Source organism: Canis lupus, chromosome 31, assembly GCF_011100685.1.
Source record: "Canis lupus familiaris isolate Mischka breed German Shepherd chromosome 31, alternate assembly UU_Cfam_GSD_1.0, whole genome shotgun sequence".
Taxonomy (NCBI): Eukaryota; Metazoa; Chordata; class Mammalia; order Carnivora; family Canidae; genus Canis; species Canis lupus.
Genome location: NC_049252.1, coordinates 20,507,427 through 20,534,082, shown reverse-complemented (window position 1 = coordinate 20,534,082; position 26,656 = coordinate 20,507,427). Strand labels below are relative to the sequence as shown.

At 36.3% G+C, this 26,656-nt stretch overlaps 1 long non-coding RNA gene across 12 annotated transcripts in view; it reads right to left on the bottom strand.

The window, feature by feature from the left end:
* Positions 1-26,656, bottom strand: part of LOC102156405 — a 48,233-nt gene that overhangs the window by 17,604 nt on the left and 3,973 nt on the right. For 9 of the 12 annotated variants that reach the window (XR_005382201.1, XR_005382206.1, XR_005382200.1 and 6 more), the window contains exons 2-4: positions 14,444-14,550; positions 3,408-3,532; positions 1,226-1,296 (exon numbers count right to left, since the gene is read on the bottom strand). This is a non-coding gene — a long non-coding RNA (uncharacterized LOC102156405). Of the gene's footprint in view, positions 1-1,225; positions 1,297-1,726; positions 1,803-3,407; positions 3,533-14,443; positions 14,551-26,656 lie in introns of all 12 variants that reach the window. The other 3 variants (XR_005382210.1, XR_005382211.1, XR_005382209.1) reach the window with 2 other exon arrangements.

Below are 26,656 nucleotides of genomic sequence, written 5' to 3'. Positions count from 1 at the left end.
ACAGCATGGCCATTCCAGGAAGCTATATGAGGAAACCAAACCATCATTCTAAATTAATTCAAAGGCCACTGCCACAGTTTTTTCCTCAGTTTTAGTCTTTACAACTTTAATGCCTCATTTGTATATGTATAAGTATACTAAAATTTTGCTTTCTTTTTTTAACACTCATATCGTTCTTCTAGAATCAATAGTCTTCTTCGTGACCTATGCTTTAAAATATCCTTTAAGGAGGTTAAATTTCCATATTGGAAAAGATCTCTATTCCATGAAATAGATTTTTAAATGTTCATTTAGACTTCTCTCCTGTTTCAGAGAAAGTAAATCAGGGGGCTGTTCTTGAGAAGCACAATCTTGATGCCATTTGTAGTGAGAACTGATCTGCCTCAAAAGGAAGTTCTAAAACTTGTGTCACTGCTGCTCCCAAGGAAAACCATTGCCTTTGCTGACTGATTCCATTTGCATAGTTGAAATTATTGTCTCTTATAACTCATTTCTCTCCTCAGGTCTCATGTGGGTACGCCTAGCTGTTGGATACTTGCATATGTTGAAGCACCTCAGCTACACATGAACCATGAGTGGGTTGACATGTATGGAGGAATACAAATTCCTGTATTTTTCAGGTGACTCTCGGTAGAGGCTACATTACACTAAAACTAGGCATTGTTTGTTTTGAATTTTCAAAATGTGGGGTAAAAAACTTAACAGGATAATTTAAAACTGAGGGTTAATCATATGCCTGAAATATAATACTGGCACATTGCTGAGGTAGAGAAGAAAGAGATTCTCTCAAATTATATTTTGCAAGACTAAAATGCTTCTGTGTAAAAAGCAAAACTAAACAAAAAACAACCCCCCACACACAAACAAACAAAAACCCTGCAGGCAAAGTCTAGTTTTCTCTCTATTGTTGGAAATAAAGTTTAATTGGAAAACATACCTGCTCAGTCATTTGTAAATAGTCTATGATTGCTTTGGATTACAATGGCAGGTTTTATTTTGTTTTGTTTAAATATTTTATTTACTTATTTGAGAGAGAGATAGTGAGAGGGAGAGCACGAGCTAGGAGGAGCAGGGAGCCCGACACATAGCTCCACCCCAGGACCCCAGGTTCGTGACCAGAGTGGAAAGGCAAACACTTAACTGACTGAGCCAGCCAGGCACCCCACAATGACAGGTTTTAATAGTTAAGAAAAGACCATATGGCCTACAATCCTAATATACTTACAGTCTGGCCTTTTGCAGTAAAATGTTGAACAACCTCTGTTTAAGTAGACTTCATAGATTGTGCACTTTCCACTGGAAAGGAAAAGGTCACTGTAACTTGGTTATAATTGCAGAAATGTAGCAAAATAAATAAAGAAATGAGAGGCTGAGTGGATTTGGTTCATATTAGGGACAACTGATGGTGAGAGTTAATCAATATATAGCTGTGTAGCCTCATGCTGGTAGCAAATTAAGAGTTTTTATTTCTTCAATAATATTTGCAACCTGTTTTATGAATCTACCTGAAAGGTACTGCCTCCTTGATCACATGAAGTAGGCAACTGAGTCATTAATTTTTTTTAGTTTTAGAAGAGGAATCTGTCTTCTGAAATGAGAATGCCTTTGAGAGTTAGATAGGAGTTCACTCCAATGTACCATAAAGATACTATAATTTTTCAGGTGGCTCTGACTTTGAAGGTGAATAAATTATGATAGAACATAAGGAAAGAGATCCAGCTCAAACCTAGATGCAGCTGTTTTGCGAAAGAACGGTAGGTTCCAGTGTCTTCAGACACCCTAAATGTCGCTAAGCAGTTCTTCTGAAACAAAGGGATTCAAATCAGAATCAGTTCCCCAAGGGCCAACAAAGAGTGCGGAGTAAGATGCTGTTCCTCATGCTTTGAGAAGAAAACTAAGTAGTGAGAGATGATGTCTGGAGAATTAGCACAAGGAGATCACCTGAAATCTAGAATGTGTGGAGTGCAGAATCCTAAGAACTAGGCCCAAATCACCACTCTATCAGAAGAGAGAGACTCTGGGGATGCCTGGGTGGCTCAGTAGTTGAGTGTCTGCCTTCAGGTCAGGGCATGACCCCAGGATCCTGGGATCAAGTCCCACATCCCTGAGAGGAGCCTACTTCTCCCTCCGGCTCTGCCTCTTCCTCTCTCTGTGTCTCTTATGAATAAATGAATAAAATCTTAAAAAAAAGAGACTTTGTCAATGTCCATTGACACCATTAAATTCATGTCTAATAGGCAACTCATATGTATTTTCAATAACCCATTGCAAGAGTCCTTCTTATTGTGTGGGTATCCCTTTTGTTCTACTATGATTTTTGTTTTAAACTCTGCCCTTTTTTCTTTTTTTTTTCATTTTAATGAAAATATGCATGCATGTAAAAAAAGAAATCTCAAACTCAGTTTGGTATGGCATCACGATTGTTTTACATATTGAAATTAGAGACTTTTATAGACAGTTGTAACACAAAGCATCTCTCCAATAATTGCCTTTTGGAAAGAAAAAAGGGAGGATTTTACAACATTCAGATGAGGCAGATACACAAAATATTGTTTCTTGAGAAAAGTGTTGCAACATATAATGATTTTCTCTTCTTTGAAGATTAATCATTTTTACTATCAACTTTGAAAAAGCCTTTGATATCTGGCTATATGAATTTGTCAATTTTAAACTTGCATCAGGGCCATATTCTCTCCTCCCAACCACACTGGCTTCTTTCAGTTCCCTGGATGCATGACACCAGTTGCAGCAAGTATGCCCTGCTTTGGTGCTAAGCCTTTACTACCCTTCGGACCCACGCATGCTCACACATCTACCAAAATTAAATATTCTCTACTCATTCTTCAGTTTACAATTTAATCTCCCTTAGATGAGGCAGACATCTGGGCCACCAAACAAGAGTAAACTCATGAACCGTTCTTCACACACTTGATACTTATGAGGCTAAATTAATGCCACACTTCCATTTTTCTAATTGAGTAGATCTTTGAGGATGCTCATTTGTCACATATTAAATATATGCAGAAGAAACTCAGAATTGTGGCATTTCACCCTTATCAAAAATGACTTTTTAATAAGCAAACACTGCCTTGAAGGAATTCTGTATTTTGTAGGATAACTAACTACACTAATTGATCAGAAACAAATATATTTTCTTTGTATACTTCTGTGTGCTGTGCAAGAAAATCCTTTACACTCTGCAGGTTTTTTTTTTTTTTTTTTTTTTTTTTTTTTACACTCTGCAGGTTTGATAGCATTTTAAAATACCAACCTTAACAAATGTAGTTAGCTAGGCATATTTGCCATGTTTCAAAAATAAGAGTTAAAAGAAAACTTCTGTTTGAAGCTTACAAGTGTTATAACTTTAGTATTTGGACAAAGGAGCAGAGTATAACACCAGCATATACCTCTGTGAATTCATGTTTGGATGAAAATTTTTCAAAAGAAACTGAGCATTGGAACCATGTCCTCCATGACCCAGGTTTACTTCCTAGGCTTCCATGAAGAACATTTGTGAAATTGAGGTGATAACCTGAAAAAATAAATGAAGAATAATGATAGAAGCTCTGAAAGGCATAATCAGAAATCTCTTCTTTTCCTTTAAAATTGTTTGTCTTTTAAAAAATATTGTGTTCTGATTTCTAATTTGAGTTTACTACATTATCATTGTATTTAGCTTAAATAATATAGATTATATAAGGAAAATATAACATTCATCCATAAATCTATAATATAGTAAGTGCTGGTTGCAACTTTGGGGGTTTCCTGGATAAAATCTGAAAGTGGCCCTATACCTGGAGGGCAAAGACAACTGGAGAAAGAGACAGGGCACTCCAGGGTGCTGAGTGACAGTTTTAATAAGCAAGGAAACTTACACACAAGGCTTATTTTAGGAGGCTACAAAATGAATATCTCCCTAAGGTCACCCACCAGAATCTTAAAAGTTTATATAGAGGCCTTCACTGGGCGGTCACATATACAATGTAACCAATGTGCCAATCCTTTACTGGTTGGGAACTCTTAATGATGGCCCTAGACTACTTTGGCAGTTGCCTTGAGCATTGCTTAGGACACATGAGGCATGTTGTTACTGCATTAACCAAGTTCTTGTATTTCAAAGGCAATCAGCATCCTTAGCAATGTGCCATTCCCCCCAGGTGCCACAATGGCCCCTTTTTCTATGCACCCAATCTGCTGTATATACTAAAAGGTCAGTTGCTAGGGCTCACACCCCAGCTAGGGCATCAGCTTGCTGATTGTCAGGGGGTGTCAACAACTTATGAGCTAAGGCATGAAAAACAGTGAAGTTTGAGACAATGGGTCTTAAAGTTGAACCCAAATGTCTTACCACATATCCTGTCCCACAGGACCTACTTATGATCATCTCTCTATCTCTCTACTTCCCATTTTCTAAGCCATACAGCTAATCCCTTTGGAACAGCCCAACTGTCAGCTCAGAGTTACCAGCCAGGGCTCATGAGTGATGACCAGCTAAACCATTCTAAGTTGAGCCCATTAGCTGCCATGGTTCCTTCATGAAAGGCTCTATCTGGAGGACTCCTGTGTACACTATGAGGGGGCTGTTGCTCTATGTGGGTAGATCTTGTTTCTGTCCCCTTCCAGAGCTAGAGCCAAAATCCTAGCAGCACTCTCCTTTTTGTTGTCTCTATCACAGTGCTCAACCCATAACTTCTGGGGTCTCAGACACATCTGACTCAATGGTGGCTCTGCTTGGTTGATGCCCAGAACTTTCATCTGCCTCGATACTATTTTTGCCTTTGCAAAGGTGGCTTGCTTCTCTTATCTGTCCCACACAGGCCCTTATCTTGGAGGTGGGATAAGAGATGGAGGCACTGTGCCAAGTGGGGAAGAAAAATCCTCCAAATCCCCAAATCCATACAAAGTCTTATACCTCTTTCACATTTTTAGGAGTTAAATAAGCTTGCATCCTATCAGTCTTAATTTTTGGGACAACATACATTTATCCTGAACAAATGACTCCCAGAATGTTATGGTAGTGTCTGGACCTTCAATTTTCTATGGCCTCACCACTTCCATTTCCTCATAGATGTTCCAGCAAAGCCTGAATAGCATCCTACAGCAGAGGCAAATCTTCACATGTTAACACTGTATCATCAGTGTAAGGCTCATTTTACTGATGTGGGGAAGGATAACAGGGACAGACCCCCAGCCATGGGGACGATGTCATCTCATGACATATGGGGAGGCTATGCAGGTAACCTTAGGGAGGCACTTGAAAGATCTGATATTGTCCTTCACACATGAAGGCAAATTGATCTTTTGACTAAGTGGCCAGGGAAAGGCTTTTGCTAACTCCAGAACAGCATGGGATACTCCTAGGACTCTGGCAGAGGCATCCAAGATGGAGGCTATGTTGGGCATAGCCACATGGATGGGAGTTACTATCTTGTTCAATTCTCTGCAGTCCATTTAGCTTTTTTATTTTTTTAAAGATATTATTTATTTATTCATTAGAGACAGAGAGAGAGAGAGAGAGGCAGAGACACAGGCAGATGGAGAAACAGGCTCCATGCAAGGAGCCCAATGTAGGACTTGATCTTGGATCCCAGGATCATGTCTTGAGCCAAAGGCAGACACTCAACCACTGAGCCACCCAGGCGTCCCTCCATTTAGCTTTTTTATTGAGCTGTTGAAAGCACTATGGGCAGGATATGCAATATCCACTCAGTGCAGTTCTTGGATAGTTTCTCCTATCTCCTTCTACCCCCCTGCCCAGCAACTTATATTGTTTGAGAGTTACCAGTTTTCACAGAGGTGGCAGGCTTATGGATTCCCAGTTGGTAGGCAGTCTTGACCTATAGGTCTTATACCCAGGGCATGGGAGGTACCCACCCAGACTACCCGGACTAGGACTGTATCTCGGAGATCTCTGCTGGAGCAGGTGGACCATCAGGGTTGGTAGGGGCAGGTGGGGCAAGTCTGAACTCTTGTCCAGCCTTTTGAGGTTTTTCTTAGGCTTACCAGTACCGTGTGAGGTGGCCATTATGTCTTTCCAGTTGGGTTCCTGGCAGCGAGGTGATCAAATCACATTTGCTTTCAGGTTACTTTTATTGAGTATTTTACATCCATCTGGGAATAGCCTTTTGACTTTTTGAGTTCCTTCTCCATCTTAGGGCTTTCCCAAAGCTTGTACCCATTCTCAGGATTTGTCACTTTCCCCCACATCAGCAATGGCTTGCCTAATATCATAAATTTCTTGTCCTACAACTGGATTCAGCATGAATATCAGTGTCCCACACTGGGTGCTGAGGGGTGTACTGGAGTGCCTTGGCTTTCATTTCTGCATTGAATGTGACCTGATCAGAGCCTTCAGAAACGGGGTTCTAGATGGCCTGTCTTATTCCTTATTCTTTTTTTTTTCTTTTAAAGATTTTATTTATTTATTCATGAGACACACACACACACACACACACAGAGAGACAGACAGACAGACAGAGGGAGAAGCAGGTTCCATGCAGGGAGCCCAACGTGGGACTTGATCCCGGGTCTCCAGGATCATGCCCTGGACTGAAGGCAGCGCTAAACTGCTGAGCCACCTGGGCTGCAACTTCTTAAGAATTTGTTGTCTTCCTCTGTAGATTTCCAAGGTCCCACATGCCCAGGGAGGTACCTCTCATTTGGCCAAGCCTCCAAGCAGGATGGAGTAATCCAATCTACAAGACAGTGAATGCCTTGAATCCCTGGAATGCCACTCAGGTGTTGTGGGACAGGATATGTGGTGATATTTATTTTCTCTGCCTCCTGCCTAGTCAGAGAAATGTCATCACTCCCATATCCCACACCACTCCATCCATGCCTGGATACTTTCCGTGGCCTTGGTTGGGACCCAGCAGCTATACCAACAAGCTCAGTGGGAGTGTATTCTCTCATCATGAACATTCCTTGAATAGGGCACTGCCCTGCTGTCTGGAATTATTGTTGCTGTGCTTCTGCTTTCTTTTGCAGTAGGGGTCAGACACCGGGCATTTTGTCCATTCCACTGTCAATTACTGTACCATACTCCTCGGAGTTCTTAACGCCTTCCCAGGGTTTTCACCTCTTATCATCCCAATCACAAGTGCTCAGGGCTCAAGGCCTTAAATCTGCCCTCCGACCTTGCAGAACTGCACACTGAGCTCTCCAGCTAATTATCTTGCTCTTCTACCCTGTCTGCCCACCTGGAAGCCGCAAAGTTATGAACAACCACATGTCCTTCTGTAATCTCAGCTCTGCTTCCAGCTTTTTAACTCAGGCTTCAGCCTCTAGTTGGTAATCAGTGTGCAGCTGAATGACCACTGTAGAGTCCAGCCCACCGCAGCAGCCCCTGCTTCCCAGTTTGGCCGCCGTGTGCTGTGTGCAGTATTCCCAACAAGTGCATCAGAGCAGCTGGTGTGCTCAAGGCATCCTACTCAGGCGGGGGTTCATGAGCATCCAGCAAATGGGCCAACCCTCCCCACACTTCCCCACACCAAATTGGATGGCCATTTATGCATTGCCCTCAAGGTTGCTTCTTTCTCGAGACCCATTTTTTTCTGACTACTGACAGGCTACCAGTTGTTGGCTCTTTGCAATATCTAGAAGCTTCCCATGTGAAATTTGCAACCAGCCCCCAGATCCAGGATGACAGGACGAGATGGAAGAGAGAGTCAGGCCACTCCAGATTTGTAGGTGGTGAGTTGAGTAGATCACTGCACCCACCTGCCAAATCTTAAAAGCTTATACAGTGGCTTTAACTGACACCATCCATATGGTCTCAACAACACATTGCTCTCTCAAGGATGTATTCTTGAAAATGTTTCTCACTGTGGGAATGGCAGGCAGGATGGTCATCCCAAGGACCAGGGAGTATGTGAGGAACCTCAGAATACCCAGTTCCAGCTCATGGGTCAACCAGCAGATCACATCCTCTCCATGATCTCCTTCAACAGTAAGTAAGATTCTATTTTGTTCATTTGTTTCCTTCAGTTAAATTTAGTAGTAAGGAGTATGGGCAAAAACTCTTCTGGTTCCAATTTATGTGCAAATAATATCAAACTCTCCTGTGTTCACTTTCTCTTATGGTGGGGAACAGAAAAATGGAGATGCATGGCAGGCTGTTAATTTGGGAGTTTCTACTGAATTGCTGAGATAGAATACTTGAGAGTCTGTGGTTATCTATCAGATGGAGCAGTTGAAAGGGAAGGATAGAGGGAGAGCTTGAGTCTGAGGGACAGTTGGTGCTGTCTGTGTAAATAACTGCAGATGCCTCCATCCAGGAACCCCAGTAACCAGATAGGGACTCACAGCAGCAAAGTAAGTCTGAGTCACTTAAAATTAGCACCCCCTTAAGAAGATGTGCTAGATAAAAATTCAACAAAACAGTGAGATGTCACATGGGTTAAAAATTCTGAAAATCAGGGACACCTGGGTGGCTCAGTGGTTGAGCATCTGCCTTTGGCTCAGAACATGATCCCTGCAGTCCAGGGATCAAGTCCAGCATCAGGTTCCCTGTGAGGAGCCTCTCTCTCTGCCTTTCTCTCCGTGTCTCTCATGAATAAATAAATAAAATATTTTTTTTAAAAAAAGAAAACAGGGATCCCTGGGTGGCGCAGCGGTTTGGCACCTGCCTTTGGCCCAGGGCGCGATCCTGGAGACCCGGGGTCGAATCCCACATCGGGCTCCCGGTGCATGGAGCCTGCTTCTCCCTCTGCCTGTGTCTCTGCGCCTCTCTCTCTCTCTCTGTGACTATCATAAATAAATAAAAATTAAAAAAAAAAAACTTAAAAAAAAAAAACAAAGTCTGAAAATCACAAATTGAAAGAAACATAGAACAGCCCCTGTGAAGTCAAGAGATCATCATGAAGAGGAGTCAACAATGCAAGGGCACAGGTGGAAGGCTGTGAAGAAGCCGTGAATATACTCATGAAAGTGTAGCCTCCTCTTGTTAAAGCAGAGGAGTTTAACATTGTGCTGTCCACCTCATACTTAAATCCCGTGAGTTTGAACACAGTAGCTATGTGAAGAGGTTAAGGGAGATTGAAGGTTGAGAGGGTCATCTGCTGCCCTACCCTTTCTCATCAAAGGTAGGGGAGGGGCACCTTATTTTTAATTAAGATAAAATTTCTGATAAATGTATTTGGATGAGCATTTTAATTTCTAAACTCAGCCCATGTTACCAAGTTTAAAGCAACTGTGAGGTTTTGTCTCACCTAAGAATGATCAAAAAATTCTTGAGTCTGCTGGAACTTCCACACCATGATAGAAGAAAAGCAATACTTCACTGAATATTAAAGAGGGTCTAGTCTAGGTAGGACACGTGGGTGGCTCAGCGGTTGAGCATCTGCCTTTAGCACAGGTCATGGTCCCAGGGTCCTGGGATTGGGTCCTGCATCAGGCTCCCCATGGGGAGCCTGCTCCTCCCTCTGCCTATGTGTCTGCTTCTTTCTCCATGACTCTCATGGATGAATAAGTAAAATCTTTAAAACAAAAAAGAGAGAGAATGTAAGAAACAATAAAACTATATTGAAATTAATTATATTATTTGTACCATGCTTACATAAAATATTATTTACCATTTCTATAAACATATGGCACTATAACTTTGTTTAAATTATTTTCATTTACAAAGAAGAGAAAGATTATGTTTTATTTATAATGATATATGAGGTATTAGAAATCAACATTGTCCCTGAAATACTTAACGGTGAATCCAATTATGGATTAACCTTTTACTTACTTTCTTACTTAATTTTTCAAATTCATCTAAGGACAATACCTGTTGGAACCACTTAATTTTAAGCATAGCTAAGAATTAGGATTTATCTCTATTCTACAGATTGAGATTTAAAAAAAAAAACAGCATTGTGGTAAAATAGGACACAGGTTGATAGGACAGGGAATATTAATATAAAATCTGTGCTTTTATATCAAGTGTCCTGTAACAGGATTTTGGTTAATAGTTAATGGTGAAACTGCTTTATTAAAAAAAATGTTTGTGGGATGCCTAGGTGGCTCAGTGGTTGAGCGCCTGCCTTCGGCCCAGGGAGTGATCCTAGAGTCCCAGGATCGAGTCCCACATCAGGCTCCCTGCACGGAACCTGCTTCTCTTTCTGCCTATGTCTCTCCCTCTCTTTCTGTGTGTCTCTCATGAATAAATAAATAAAACCTTTAGAAAAAAAATGTTTGTGAAAGAATAAGACTTGTAAAGATAAACATAGACTTGTTGTATTGGAAGTACAGGGAGCAGAGCAGAAAAGCTCCAAATGCGAAGCCATCCACTAGCACTCCACCACACGGCCCAGAATTCTAGCCTCTTGCATGACTCCCTATGCTGTGCAGAACTGGAAAATACACTGTACTATAAGATAATACACTATTCTGGATGAGGCTTCCTGGAAAGAATAAGAGACAAGAAAAACATAGAGAGAAAACTAAGATTTATGATAGTATTTTTTTAAATATTGTATTTATTTATTCATGAGACACACACACACACACAGAGAGAGAGAGAGAGAGAGAGAGAGAGAGAGAGAGGCACAGACACAGGCAGAGGGAGAAGCAGGCTCCATGCAAGGAGCCCAACGTGGGACTCGATCCTGGGTCTCCGGGATCACGCCTGGGCTGAAGGTGGCACTAAACCACTGAGCCACCCGGGCTGCCCTATAATATTATTTTAATAGTTTTTAAATACGGTAGGTGCTTATGTGTTGTTTTTCTATTGCTTCATAACAGTTACCACAAAATTAGCACTTAAAAACAACATACATTTGTTCTCCTAACATTTGCATGGGTCGTAATTTCAGATATGGTTTATATGGATCCTCTGCTCAGGGTCTCACAAGATTGCAATTAGGGTGTCAGCAGGAGCTGTGGTCTCATGAGGGTTTGAGGTGCTCTTCCTATGGTCATTAGCAAAATTTATTTCCTCACAGTGGTAGAACACATGGAGATGGGTTTCTTCAAAGTCAGCAAAAAACACACAAGTGAGTGAGGATGAGAAATAGAGAGGTGGGTAATGGCAGGGAGGGAGTGTCTGTTGCTTCCAGTCTCTCCCCCTTAGGTCCTATTTTAAAGGTTTTGCTTGATTAGGTGAGGCCCATCAATGGCAATCTGCTCTTTGTTTGTGGGACTTAATTACCTCTGCAAAATCATTTTATCATACAATGTAACATAATCAGAGAGTGACATCTCATCATTCTCAGAGTTTCTGCTCACACTGAAGGGGAAAGGATCACCTCCATTGTATATATCAGAGGTAGGAATTTCGTAAGCATCTTAGAATTCTGTCTTCTACAGTCTGCTTTCCAATAGAGATTAATATTTCTAATTATGATTATTGATCAGAAGCTAATAATCTGTATCCTCTGAGTTTTGCTCCTAAAAAGGGCTTGATATAAGCTCAGGTGCATACATGTCCTACCTAGCAAGAGGTGCTAGATGATGCAAAATTAAGTTGGTGCCTCTTATTTAAAATCAGTTTTGGGAGAAAATTGGAGAAATGCAACCAATTTTTATATAAAAGCAGGCAGAGGAATAAAATAGTGTAGAACAGTTTTCACATGAATTTTAAGATGTTGCAGGAGATTCTTCAAAATTCTCTGTGTTCTACAAAAGCCTCAGTGATGCCTCTCTCCAAGTAACCCAGTACTGACCATTCACTGGTCTTTGTCTTTATATCTATGTGGCTGGAGAAGCGTTAGATCCATTATATAATGTGGATAGAACAGCCAAATGTGAGATATGAGCCTATGGTATCTGAAAATCACCAAATGGAAAAGTTTAATTAGGAAGCACTTTCATTAGGAAAAAATATACACAACATTTTACAATCTTCAGGAAAAATAGGCGATAAAATCATATTGGGTACTTTTCTAAAAATATTTGATATTCAAAAAATAAGATAATTATATCATAATAGGAAGTCTAAATATGAAAAATAGCAAATAATAGCCATTTTGCAATAAAAAACTTGAATTACCCAAAACTAAAGAAATAAAAATTCTAATTGGTATGCACAGTTCACTCTTCTATCTCTTGGGTCTTCAAAAACTGTTTCAGAAGTGGCTTCTTAGATATAGTCCAAGGGCAAAGTAATAATGTTTGAACCTGAATTTTAAACATTTCAATGTTTAATAATTCTGTTGATGGTGTTAATTTATCTCTGTCTGAGTACTTACATTAAGAAATGTGAGTTGAAATAGCTTTATTTCCAATATTTATGTTTACAGGCAAGAATATTCATTAAAAACAAAGAAAACAAACTTGTAAACATTCTGAAATCCCCTGCTGACTCATGTCTAAGGAATCTACATTTGTTAAGTTGCTAGGTTTCTTAATCAAGCTACACTGTGGCATCTGTGGTGCTCAGAGCTGAATTCTGTGTTAGTTTTATTTTTTGTTTTTGTTTTTAATTAGCAAATTTGGTTTGTTTGTGCGTTTAATGCAGCTCTGCAATATGCAGCAAGTCCTATCAGGCAACTTCTGAGTGAAGAGTTCATTGATATTATATTATTGCTTAAACACTACTGAAGACCTGAGCATACAAATTTATCAAAATTTACCAAAACAAAGGAATAATCTAAACTTTGTAACATAAAAAGTGAATCACTTTTAGGCTCCAACATTGCCCTCATTTATCCAGAATTTAAGAATATTAAGTTGAGGGACTCCTGGGTGAGCATCTGCCTTTGGCTCAGGGCATGATCCTGGAGTCCCGGGATCGAGTCCCACAACAGGCTCCCTGCAAGGAGCCTGCTTCTCCCTCTGCCTATGTCTCTGTCTTCTCTCTGTGTCTCTCATGAATAAATAAATAAAATCTTAAAAAAATATATAAGTTGGGAGGGTCATTTTTACCATCATGAGGCCAATAGAAATAGTATAACCTCAGATATATACTTAATATATTTCTTATATTGTCAAATTTTATAAATAATCATTATTTTTTAAATTCCTGCAAATAAAATAGATATTAACATGAAAAATATTTTTAAGTTTTTATTTTACTCTCGGTTAGTTAACAAACTATATATTTATTAAAGTCACATTTTTGTATTTCATTCTAAATGAAATCATTTAATTATATTAATTTTGAATATCAGAAATTAGATACAAAATATTAAAAAAATTCTGAAAATATTTGAAACATTAATTACTTAGGTCATGTAATAGCTTCAATTTGTGGTTTCATTAAGGTAAATTTAAATAGAGCTTTTCATAAATATAGTTCATTACAGTTTACAGTGGATGTTGTCAGTCATCTCAAGGCCAAATGACTCTGCCACTTTTCATTTGGAAAAGTTAAACAGCTTTTTAAATAACCAAATGATAGATTCCTTCCTTCCAAAATATCCTGAAACAAATATCTTAAACACATACACACATAAAGATGCATGCATGTGTGTGTGTTTGTATACTCAAGCAACCTTCTTCAGAGTGCAGATTTCAAACACACCTAATTCAAAAACCTCAACATTTTGACTTATTTTTTATATTGATACACAAATAGAGATTACATTTATATGTTCAATTAAAAATTTATATATTGTTGACAATTTCTGGATCTGAATTAATAAAAATAAATTAATTAAGTCTCCTAGATGGTAAGTAGACTTCAACCGATTTTTTTTTAAAGAATTTATTTATTTATTTATTTATTTATTTATTATTTGAAAGAGAGATAATAAGCATGAACTTTCCACAGGGAGGGGAGGAGGGAGATGGAAAGACAGTCTTAACCAGGCACCGCACTAAGCAGGGAAGCCCCAGTCAGTGGGATCTCAGGACCCTGAGATCACTCCCTGAGCCTAAACCAAGAGTCCCATGCTTCTCATCACTGCCACCCAGGCGCCCCTCAACTTTAAAAAAGCATATTTAAAAAATGGTTATCAGATATATTACTAAATTATTTTCATTCTTAATAATGGTGGCATTTTGCAAATATATATATATATTTAAAATATCCCCTTGATGTGAAACATTTATGATTTAAAATCAAATTAATTGGGGGTGCTTGCGTGGCTCAGGGGGTTAAGCATCTGTTCCCTGCTGGGGTCATGATCTCAGGGCCTGGAATTGAGCCCTATGTTAGGCTGGAGTCTGCTTCTTTCTCACTCTCTTCTGTACTCTCTCTCTCTCTGTCTCTCAAATAAATGAATAAAATCTTTGAAAAGATCAAATTAAATGTATTTTAGATAATTTATACACTGGTACATGCTGTATACTTAGAGAATCAATTTTTTCCTTCCCTGAATAAACATTTAAAATAAGCCATTGTAAGAGGGAAAGTAACCATTAAATTTGAATTTATCAAGTAAATAGAGATTAATAAATCTCTGCTTATTAGTGTTTGGTCCATTCATAATTTATATGGTCACTGATAAAGTATCAACTGAGTATAACATTTTATAAGTTTTCTATTTGCTCTTTTTAAATCTTCATTTCCTACCTTGTTTTGCATTATTTGAATAGTTTTAGTTATACTTCTCAAATGATACACCGTGTTTGAAACTTCAGATCTCTGGCAGGAAATTACATCACTTTATGTCATTTCTACTGTAAAAGAAGAGAAAGTAGACTAGATGTTACTACCTTGTGAGTACCTTAATTTATAACCCATTTCTGTGTATCTCAGTAAAACTACAGCATAGAAATGTTTCCCAAATATCCATATAAATACATGGTATTTTAATCACTAAAAACATTTTAACACATTTTATTATTTGAACAGTTTTAGATTTATTTATGGATTGTTTTCAATGGTCGAATAGAGAGTTCTCATGTACCCTATAGTCAGTTTCCTCTCATTAATATCTAACATTAGTGTAGTACATTTGTTATAAGTAATAAACCCAATATTGATAACTTATCATTGAGTAAAGTACATACTTTATTCGGAATTCCTTAGTTTTTACTGAGTGTACTTTTCTCTTCCAGGATTTAATCTGGGATACTACATTGCACTGAGTTGTCTGATTTCTTTAGACTACTGTTGTCTGTGGTAGGTTCTCAGACAGTGGTTGTTTCTGAAGACCATCATACTTGTGAAGGGCATTGGTCAGATAATTAGCAGACTGTCCCACCACTAGCATTTGTTTTTCTTGTGATTAGGCTGGAGTTATGGATATTTGAGAGAAAACCTATAAAGATGAAGGGCCATTTTACTCACATCTTATGAAGGACACATGGTTTCCATATGACATTGTTGTTGATGATAACTTTAATCACCTGCCTACGATAGGGTTTGTGAGGTCCATTCACTGTAAAGTTAAACTTTTTTCAGCTCTTCATTCTATACTCTTTGGAAGGAAGTCACTATGCACAACCCACACTTAGGGAGTGGGGATCTATCCACCTCTTTGAGAACAAAATATCTATAAAAAGTATTTGGCCATTTCCTGCATAAGGGATTTTCTCTTTCTTCTTATATATTTATTTATTCAATAATCAGTTGATAATCAACATAAAATCCTGGATATATGTTATTTTTTGGATTATGATCCAATATTACTTTATTTGTTGCCAAAGTTTTTTTCCGATTTGGCCATCAGGAGCTCTTTCTGTTGGTTCCTATGTCTCTTTGGCATACCCAATAGTTGATGCTTCAGACTCATCTTGTATACTTCCTACTATTTCTCCAAAGATTCCTGATTTCTTTTAATTGTTAGAAACCAAGAATTGGGCGCTAGGTATATTTGTAGCCACTAGGGTATCTTTCTTCTAAGCTCTCTTAGCCGACAAAGCAAGAAAATATATGCATGTATACTAGCCAATGGGTATCCCAATCTCTATAAATATTGATATGTGTGACCATTGGTATCTATATTAGATTAAACATCAATTCATATTGATATATGTGATTTTAATCCATTACCACACAGATCATTTACCATACCTCCTGTTTGTAAATTCCCCTTCAGTGAAAAACATGGCTCCTACCATCTGGCATCCATTTACTTCATTCTAGTATGTATACATCTATAGCAGTATTAGAGTTGTTAACCCTGCTTCCATGGAACACAACTTTAACATGAAAGAGGAGTGCTTCATACAGCTTCTTGCCCTTTAGCTGTGCAGACTCCACTCATTTCCAAAGTTACTTAGATCAAGTAACTTTTTTCTTTTGCCTCCTTCAGTGACATTTTATACATTTGCAATACTATTGGTTTATTTTATAACATTTTGCACGTAATCTCATGATTTCCCTAACCTTGTAAAGAATATGTTTTGTTAAAGTTATTTTTTTCCAGTTTGTTTGAGCTATAATTGGCATGTAACACTGTAGAAATTTAAGGTGCATAGAAGTGTCTCAAATCATCATGTTGTAATAATGTTTTTAATTTGCATACATTAAGATTTGCTCTTTCCTTGTGCTTTGAATTTGTATGTTTTGACAAATGCATAGTGTCTCATATAATACACAATTACAGCATCATACAGAATATAATCACATAAAATATTTCCTATGTTTCACATATTCAACTCTCTCTCCCTGCACCTACACCTCTGGTAGGCACTCATCTTTTAGTGTTTCTATAGTTAGCCTTTTCCAGAATGTGATATAATTGGAGTCACACAGTATTCCTCTGTAGACTGTCTTTCTTCACTTTACAACATGCATTTAAGATGCACTCATAACATTTTATGCTTGATAGTGAATTTCTTTTTATCTCTGAATCGTATTCCATCGCATGAGTAACCACAGTTTGTATATACATTTACCTATTGAAAGAAATCTTGGTTGCTTCTAGTAGTTTTGATGATTCTGTATAAAGACATATACATTTCTAAATGTGGGTTTTTGTATACACACAGTTTTCAACCCAGGTGATAAATGCATAGCAGCACAACACTGGATCATGTGGTAAGGCTGTGTTTAGCTTTGAAAGAAACTGACAAGCTGTCTTGCAAAGTTGTTGTTTCATTGTGCATTCCCACTAGGAATGAGAGTTCCTACTGCTTCTATCCTCACTGGCAATTGTCAGTGTTTTCTGTTTGTTTAATTTTAGCTTTCCTATAAGATGCATAACAGTATCACATTGTTATTGTGATGTTGGGAATCTTTTGCCTTTTTGCCAACTTTTTTTCTTTGGTGAGATGTTTGTTCAGATCGTTTGCCAATTCTTTGTTGTCGATATTGTTTTTTTAAATAGATTTTATTTTGTGGATTTTGGGTCCACAATTTTAGATTCACAGCAAAACTGAGTGGAAAGTACAGACAGTTCCCATATATACTATGCCTCTTTATACTCACAGCCACTCTCACTTTTGCTCAATTTTAATTGAGTTCTTTTTTCTTATTGTTGGATTTTAAGGGGCTTTTGTATATTTTAGATACAAGTCCTTTTCAGCTGTGTTTTTTTGCGAGGATTTTATTTGAGTCATGGATTGCCATTTTATTGTCATCACATTATCTTTCATAAAGCAGAAGTTTTAATTTTAAGAAAGTCAAATTTACCTATTTTTTCTTTCTTGGATCATTTTTTTGGTAATGTGTCTGAAAGTTAATTGCCAAAAAAGATTAGCTATATATACTCATGTGAGCCCTTCTAGAAGTTTTTCAGTTCTGTGTTTTACACTTAAGTCTCTGATCTATTTTCAGTTAATTTATTTGAAATGTGTAAAGTATATGTTTAGGTATTTGTTTTCTGTGTTTACATAGGCACATTAAAATGTTTAGTACCATTTTAAACAAAGAGTCTTCTTTTTATTCAATTACCTTTGCTCTATTGACAAGGTCAGTTGACTATATATTTGTGTGGATCTATTTTCCATGTAAATATTGGAATCAGTTTGTCGATAAGAATAAAACAGCTCAATGGGATTTGGGTTGGGGTAGCATTGAATCCAGAGATCCAGTTGGAGAGAATTGTCATCTTAAAAATATTTAGTCTTATGTATAAACATTTGATATTCATCTATTTGTTTAGATTCTCTTTCATTTGTTTCATCAGAGTTTTGTAATTTTTTGCATATAGATCTTGCACATACTTTGTTTGGTTTATACTTAAATATTTCATTTTGGTACTATTATAAATGGTTTTGATTTTCAATTTCAAATCCAATTATTCACTGCTTTTATGGAGAAAAATGATAAACTTTTAAAAATATTTTATCTTATTTATTCATGAAGCACACAGAGAGAGAGAGGCAGAGACATAGGCAGAGGGAAAAGGAGGTTCTCTGTAGGGAGCCTGATGCAGGACTCAATCCCCAGGCCCAGGATCATGTCAAAGGCAAATGCTCAACCACTGAGCATCCCAGGTGCCCCAATGATTAACTTTTTAATCTAAACCATGTGTATTTGTTTCCTAAGGCTGCTGCACTAACAAAGTTCTATGAGCTGGATGAGTGGTTTAAAATAACAGAAATTTATTCTTTCACAGTTCTGAATGCTAGAAGTCAAGATTCAAGGTATCAGCAGAGCCATGCTCTTTCTGAGAGTCTATGTAGAACTTCCTTGATTATTTCCAACTTCAAGTATTAGATTTTCATCTTTGATGTTCCTTGGCTTACAGATGCATTGCTTCATTCTTTGCCTCTGTTGTCATATGATATCTTCCTGATTGCCTTTGTCCAAATTTCCTCTTCTGATAAGAACACTAGTCATATTGAATTAGAGCCCACCCTAAAGGTCTTATTTTTCATTGAATTACGTCTGTAAAAACCCAATTTCCAAACAGGTCACATTCAGAGACAGCTGAGTTAGGATTTCAACATAATTTTTAGGGGAAAAAATCAACCCTATGTATCCTGTGACATGGTTCCTATGTATGTATACTATGTACCCTGTGACATTGCTATACTAACTAGTTAGTTTCCAGAAGATTTTGATGGACTCTTTGGGGTTTTCTTTTTTTTTTTTTTTCCTTTGGGGTTTTCTACATAGATATAATAATGCCCTTCAAACAAAGACCTTTTTTCATCCTCCTAATATGTATACCTTTTATTTCCTTTTCTTGTCATACTAACTAGGACTGCCAATACGATGTTGAATAGGAGTAGTGAGAGAACATTATTGTCTTGTTTTCAGGCTTATAAGGAAATTGTCTATTTCCTCACCATCCAGTTGATATTAGATACAGATTGGTTGTAAATGTTCTTTGTCATGTTGAGGAAGTGTCCCTCTGTTTCTAGTTTAAGTAGAGTTTTCATCATGACTGGGTGTTGCATTTTGTCAAATGCTTTTTAAAAAATATCAATTTAGGGATCCCTGGGTGGGTGGCGCAGCGGTTTAGCGCCTGCCTTTGGCCCAGGGTGCGATCCTGGAGACCCGGGATCAAATCCCACGTCGGGCTCCCAGTGCATGGAGCCTGCTTCTCCCTCTGCCTGTGTCTCTGCCTCTCTCTCTCTCTCTCACTGTGTGCCTATCATTAATAAGTAAAATTAAAAAAAATAAAAATATCAATTAATATGATCATATAAATTTTCTTCTTTAGCCTATTAAAATGAGAGGTTACCTTGAAAGATCTTGGAATGAATATTTATTGAACTATCCTTGCCTATTAGAATATTTCCCACTTGGAGCATAATTCTTTTAATATAATGTTAGATTTGACTCAATATTTTGTTGAGCATTACTGCATCTATGATCACAAGATATAAGATATATAATTTTCTTTTACTAGAATGTTTTTATCTGATTTTGTTATGATGGTAATTCCAGCCTTATCAAATGTAGTAGGAAGTGTTCATTGCTTATATTTTGTGAAATAGTTTGTGAAGAATACAAACTCTCATTTCTTTTGTAGATGTTTGGTAGAATTTACCAGTGAATTCTTCAGTACTCGGGGCTTTCTTTTTAGAAGGTTATTAACTACTGCTTAAGAATCCTTAATAGACAGATGCCTGGGTGGCTCAGTAGTTGAGCATCTATCTGCCTTTGGCTCAGGGCACGATCCTGGGGTCCCCAGATTGAGTCCCACATTGGGATCTCTGCTGGGAGCCTGCATCTCCCTCTGCCTATATCTCTGTGTGTGTATGTGTGTGTGTGTGTGTGTGATAAATAAATAAAATAAAATCTTTAAAAAAGTAATCCTTAATAGATATAGACTTATTCATGATTTATTTCCCCTTGTGTGAGTTTTGGAAGTTTCTGTTCTTCAAAAAATTGGTCCATTTCAGCTAAATTTTGAAATTTGTTGTCACAATGTTGCTCATAATATCCCTTTATTATCCCAGTCGACTTGCACCATTTCAAGCTCTTGCATCTCCTACATTTTTTTAATTCTATAAAGACTTCTAATTTTAGGCCTTTTCTCACATTTTAAGCAAACAAAAATAATAAAGGGAATATTATCCATAAAATCTGGGGATCATCTCATTTTACTTGGCTATTTAAAAAAATAAGAAATAAGAAATGATATAAAAGTTAATGGCATCTATAGCTTTTATTTTAGATTTCAGTGAATGAATGCACTATTACTGCCATGATGTTGCACTGTTTGAAATACGATAGTTTCTTTTCTGAAAAAGAGAATTTGAACAGTCATTGCTTCAAAGACTGCAGAGTAACACACATACTTTATATTATCTATGATTACTGCTAATCTGTAAAGATAAGAAAAACAATAGCATAATAAAAGCTATAGTAACAATATATTGCTGAAATAATTTATACTTTTACATTTTTTCACATATTTTGTCTCATTTGATGCAGTTTATGTTGAGATCATATTCTATGAGAGATGAAAATGTTTTATAAATAACTTGAAAATCGCTACTTTCTGGGCTTGAAATTCTCTTATAAAACACCTGTTTATAAGTGGTAAGGAGTATCTTATTTGAGGCGCTGATTTTCTCCTAAGATTACTTTTCAGATATTAGTTTTTATAGAATTGTAGAGAGATTATAAAGATACATTGGCTTAAAGTAAACTTATCAAGCCTTACCATTTCTAATTTATATGAAGGAGTTTACCTTTTTGAATATTTTGCAGTCATTGTTATTCATTGAGTATAATGCAGTTGTGCCTAGCAGATGCAAGAAATCCTAAGGCATGTGCCAAAGGTAAAATGTATAAAGCTAATTGTAGCATAACATTTCAAACTACACCAAAATCATATAACTTCACATGGATAACTAAATAAAATATATTTTGTAAAATATAGTATAAATAAAAACACTTTATGACTAGGTCTGAGGTTATAAATTCAAAGCCTTGAGGTCGTGATAAATGAAAATTATAGCATTTGGAATAATTTTACGCATGTTAAAGCATCTATAGAAAAACACATTACAAAGAAATAGATATTTTAATTAACTTAAAATTGCACAACTATAATTTTGTGTGTTCATATATTTTAGTACTCTCCAGCTCTGATAGTTATTTCCTGGTGTCTTAAAATTTCTCTTTCTAAGCTACTACTTAGCAAACCTTTAAGTCAATTTGGTGATTGAAATGCACTCATTCATTAGTTCAATATATATTCAGAAATGACAAGAGTTAGTGGACACTGTCCATTTGTTGGAATAAAAGTGTAACTGGAGGTCCTAGATTTAGATGGATAAAAAACATCCTGAGATTTAAGATTCTGCTGTGACTATACGAAGAAATGAGTTTGATGGAGTCATGGGATTAGATTATTGATATTAGACCAAACAACATATAAGAGTAAACTAAGTCGGGGATCCCTGGGTGGCTTAGCGGTTTAGCCCCTGCCTTTGGCCCAGTGCATGATCCTGGAGTCCCGGGATTGAAACCCACATCGGGCTCCCTGCATGGAGCCTGCTTCTCCCTCTGCCTGTGTCTCTGCCTCTCTCTCTCTGTGTCTTTCATGAATAAATAAATAAAATCTTAAAGAAAAAAAAAAAAGAGTAAACTAAGTCTGGTAGCAGAAATCAAACCAAATCAAAACAGTGGAAGAGAACTTATCTGTGTCCCATGATCAAATTATGTATAACCCTGTACAAATACTTTTCTCTACTTGTCATCATTTTCAGTTGTAAAATAAGAAGTTTGAACTAAATTGTTTATAATCTCATGCCTATGGTCAAGGGTGCTTGGAATCATAGGTTTGGAGTAAAGATGTAAAACAATGATTTGAAGCATGTCTAATAATTATTTAAAGAAGCAAAGACAAGGCACCAATTTATTCTTGGATTTTAAAAGGCTTAGAGAGCTCCTCTAGGGACACCTGGAAGAGTGGCAGTGCCTTTCCTTAATAATGAGCTCTTAAAGTGATATTTTCCTAAATGATCAAGGTGGTGAAAATCTCATGCCAGCAAGTTTGTTTTAATTACAGAATATGTAATAAGCATGACCAATTGTTCATAGTATCTTATCAACTTTTAAAGAAATTCATAACAAGTACAGATTTCAATGAGACATTAAAATAACATTACAGCATAATCTCTGGGAATTGGCAAATATACAAATTAGCTATAAAGAAAAAAGAGATTATTAAATATCATTGGTTCTTAAAAAGTTCTATATTCATTACATAGAGAAAAATGAAATTATGAAACAGAAAACAAAGGGTTTTTAAATATTTTTTAAAGTTTTTTTTTAAGATTTTATTTATTTATTCATGAGAGACACAGAGAGAGAGAGAGAAGCAGAGACATAGGCAGAGGGAGAAGTAGGCTCCCTGTGGGGAGCCCAATTTAGGACTTGATCCAGGATCCCGGGATCATGTCCTGAGCCAAAGGCAGACGCTCAACCACCGAGACAGCCAGGCATCCCGAAAACAAAGTTTTAATTAATAAAATGTGAACAATTGGTTAAGTTTTGGTCTGATTCAATGACTCTTTACTTTTGAAATGATTTATTGCCAAACTCTTTTATAGAGTGTAAAATGCTGTAAGAAGATTATTTTATATTAAGAACATTGATTTATACTCATTTGTATTGACCTTTGCTATTAAGTTAAAATATATGCTATTTTGAATATGTTTTGAGATTGCCATAATTTTCTTGCTATATACTACTTCTTAATATAAATATCCCTAAAGTAATTTAAATATATTTTGTATTTCAAAAATCATGTAACATCATTTTATCATTTTAGTGATTTTCATAAAGCACAATTATACTTATGTGACATGAATACTTATCAGCATAATCCTTAATATTTTAAGCACAAATTCGATTTATATTAATATATGTTTTCATATGGTATAAATGTATACACTTTAAAAATTATTGAATTATATTGACTTCCATGATGCTTTATGATTAAATTTTAAAGCATGCAATTACTTCAAAAACTATAAACGTAAGAGCACAAAATGAACTTTTTAGTTTACTATGTTATAATTAATCAAGATTTCCAATTGCATTGCTGAATGGTAAGCATATATATTTTAATTTAAAACATTTTTAAAAGTTTTTATTTTAACCACCTGGGGCTCAACATCCCAAGTGCACTCCTTAATCCCCCTTGCCTATTTAACGCATTACCCCATCCACCTCCCCTCTGGTAACTGTCAGCTTGTTCTCTTTAGTTAAGAAACTGTTTTAGTTTGATTCTCTCTCTCATTTTTTCCCTTTGTTCATTTGTTTTGTTTCTTAAATTCTGCATACAAGTGAAATCATATGGTATTTGTCTTTCTCTGACTAACTTATTTCGCTTAGCATTATCCTCTGCAGGTCCATCCATGTCATTGCATATGGCAAGGTTTCATTTCTTTTATGGCTGAATAGTGTTCCATGTTCACATTTACCACATCTTCTTTATCTATTCATAAATAGACATTTGGGCTACTTCCATATTTTAGCTATTATAATAATGCTGCAATAAACATGGAGGTGCATGTATCCCTTTGAATTAGTGTTTTTATATTGTTTGGGTAATACTCAGTAGTGAGATTGATAGGATTATGGGGTAGTTCTATTTTTTAACTTTTGAGGAACCTCCATACTGCTATCCACAGTAGCTGCACCAGTTTGCATTCCCACCAACATTGCACAAGGGTATCTTTTTCTCCGCATCCTCACTAATACCTACTGTTTCTTTCTGTTGTTGATTTTATCCATGATGACAGGTGTGAGATGATATTTTATTGTAGTTTTATTTTGTATTTTCCTGATGATCAGTAATTTTGAGCATCTTTTCGTGTGTCTGTAGGCCATTTGTATGTCTTCTTTGGAGAAATGTCTGTTCATATCTTCTGTCATTTTTTGATTGGATTGTTTTTTAGGTATTGAGTTTTATAAGTATTTTATATATTATGAATATTAACCCTATATGGGATGCATCATTTGCAAATATCTTCACTCATTCAGTAGGTTGCCTTTTAGTTTTGTTGATTGTTGCTTTCACTGTGCAGAAACATTCATTTTGGGATGCCTGAGTGGCTCAGTTAATTAAATGGCTGCCTTCGGCTCAGATCATGAACTCAGGTCTTAGGATCCAGCCAGATGTCAGGTTCCTCGCTCAGTGAGGAGTTTGCTTCTTCCTCTTCCTCTGCCCCTCCCTCCCCTTGCTTATGCTTGCTTTCTCTCGAATAAATACATAAAATCTATTTTTTTAAAGGAACTTTTATTTTGATGTAGTCCCAATAGTTAATTTTTGTTTTTGTCTTCCTTGCCTCATGGGATTTATCTAGAAAAAAGTTGCTATAGTCAATGTTAGAAAAATTACTGCCTATCCTCTTTCTTAGGACTTTTATTTGTCTCCTGTCTCACATTTACATCTTTATTCCATTTTGAATTTATTTTTGCATATGGTGTAAGAAAGTGTCCAGTTTTCCCACATCATTTGTTGAAGAGTTTGTCTTTCTTATTGAATATTCTTTCCACTAAGATGAATTGATCATATAGTAGTGGGTTTATTTCTGGGTTTTCTGTTCTATTCCATTGATATATGTCTGTTTTTGTGTCAGTACCATACTGATTTGATTACTACAGCTTTGTAATATAACTTGAAGTTCAGAATTGTGATGGCTTCAGCTTGGATTTTCTAGGTTTTTTTTTAAGGTTGCTTTGGCTATTAAGGGTTGTCTTTTGACATACACATTTTAGGATTGTTTGTTCTAGTTCTGTGAAAAATGCTGTTGGTATTGTGACACAGAATGCATTAAATGTGTGGACTGCTTTGGGTAGTATAAACATTTTAACAATATTTGTTCTTCCAATCCGTGAGCATGGAATGTCTTTCCATTTCTTTGTGTCCTTTTTAATTTCTTACATCAATGTTTTATAGTTTTCAGAGTATAGGTGTTTCACCTCTTTGGCTAGGTTTATTCCTGGGTATCTTACTATTTTTGATGCAATTGTAAATAGGATTTATTCCTTAATTTCTCTTTCTGCTGCTTCATTACCAGTGTATAGAGATACAGCAGATTTCTCTACATTGATTTTGTACCTTGTGTCTCTACCGAATTCATGTATAGTTCTAGCAGTTTTTTGGAGGAGTCTTTCAGGTTTTCAATATATAGTATCATATCATCTGCAGACAGTGAAAGATTTACTTCTTTCTTACTGATTTGGATGTCTTTTATTGCTTTTTATTGTCTGATTGCTGTGGCAAGGACTTCCAGTACTATGTTGAATGAAAGTGGTGAGAGTGGACATCCTTGTCTTGTTCTTGACTTTATGGGAAATGCTCTCAGTTTTTTTCCCACTGAGGATATTGTTAGCTGTGGATTTTTCATATATGGCTTTTATCATGGTGAGATATATTTTCTCTAAACACACTTTGTGGAGGGCTTTTATCATGAAAGGATGTTGTGTGTTGTCAAATGCTTTTTCTGCTTCTATTGAAATGATCATATGGTTCTTACCCTTTCTCTTATTGATGTGATGTATCACATTGATTGATTTGAGGATACTGAGCCATCTTTGCAACCCAGGAATAAATGCCACTTGATCTTGGTGAGTGGTTTTTTTCTTTTTTTTTTATGTTTTGTTTGATTTGGTTTGCTAGTATTTTGTTAAGAATTTTTACATATAAGTTCAAGAGATATAGGCCTATAGTTCTTTTTTTGTGTAGTGTTTTTATCTGGTTCTGGTGTCAGTGTAATAGAATGAATTTGGAAGTTTTCCTTCCTTTTCTGTTTTTTGGAATGGTTTGAGTAGAATAGATACTAACTCTTTAAATTGATATATTCTACCTGTGAAGCTATCTGGTCTTGAACTTTTGTTTGTGGGGAGTTTTTTGATTACTGGTAATCAGTCTGTTCAAAATTTCTATTTCTTCCTGTTTCAGTATTGGCAGGTTTATCTTTCTAGGAATTTATCTACTTCTTCTAGGTTGTCCAATCTTTTGGCATATATTCTCTTATGATAACAATATTCATAATATTCTATTATATTTGTTTGTATTTCTGTGGTGTTGGTTGTTATTTCTCCTCTCTTATTTGTGATTTTATTTATTTGGGTATTTTCTCTTTTTTTCTTGATATGTTTGTCTAGAGGTATATAAATTTTATTGATTCTTTTTTTTTCAAAGAACCAGCTCCTGGTTTCACTGATGTGTTGTATTATTATTTTTTTAGTTTCTATATTATTTATTTATACTCTAATCTTTATTATTTCCTTCCTTCTGCTGGTTTTAGGTTTTGTTTTTATAGCTCTTTTAGGTGTAAGGGTAGATTATTTCTTTGAAATTTTTCTTGCTTCTTGAGGTAGACCTGGATTGGTATAAATTTCCCATTTTAGACCACTTTTGCTGCATCTGAGAGGTTTTAAACCATTGTGATTTCATTTTCATTTGTTTCC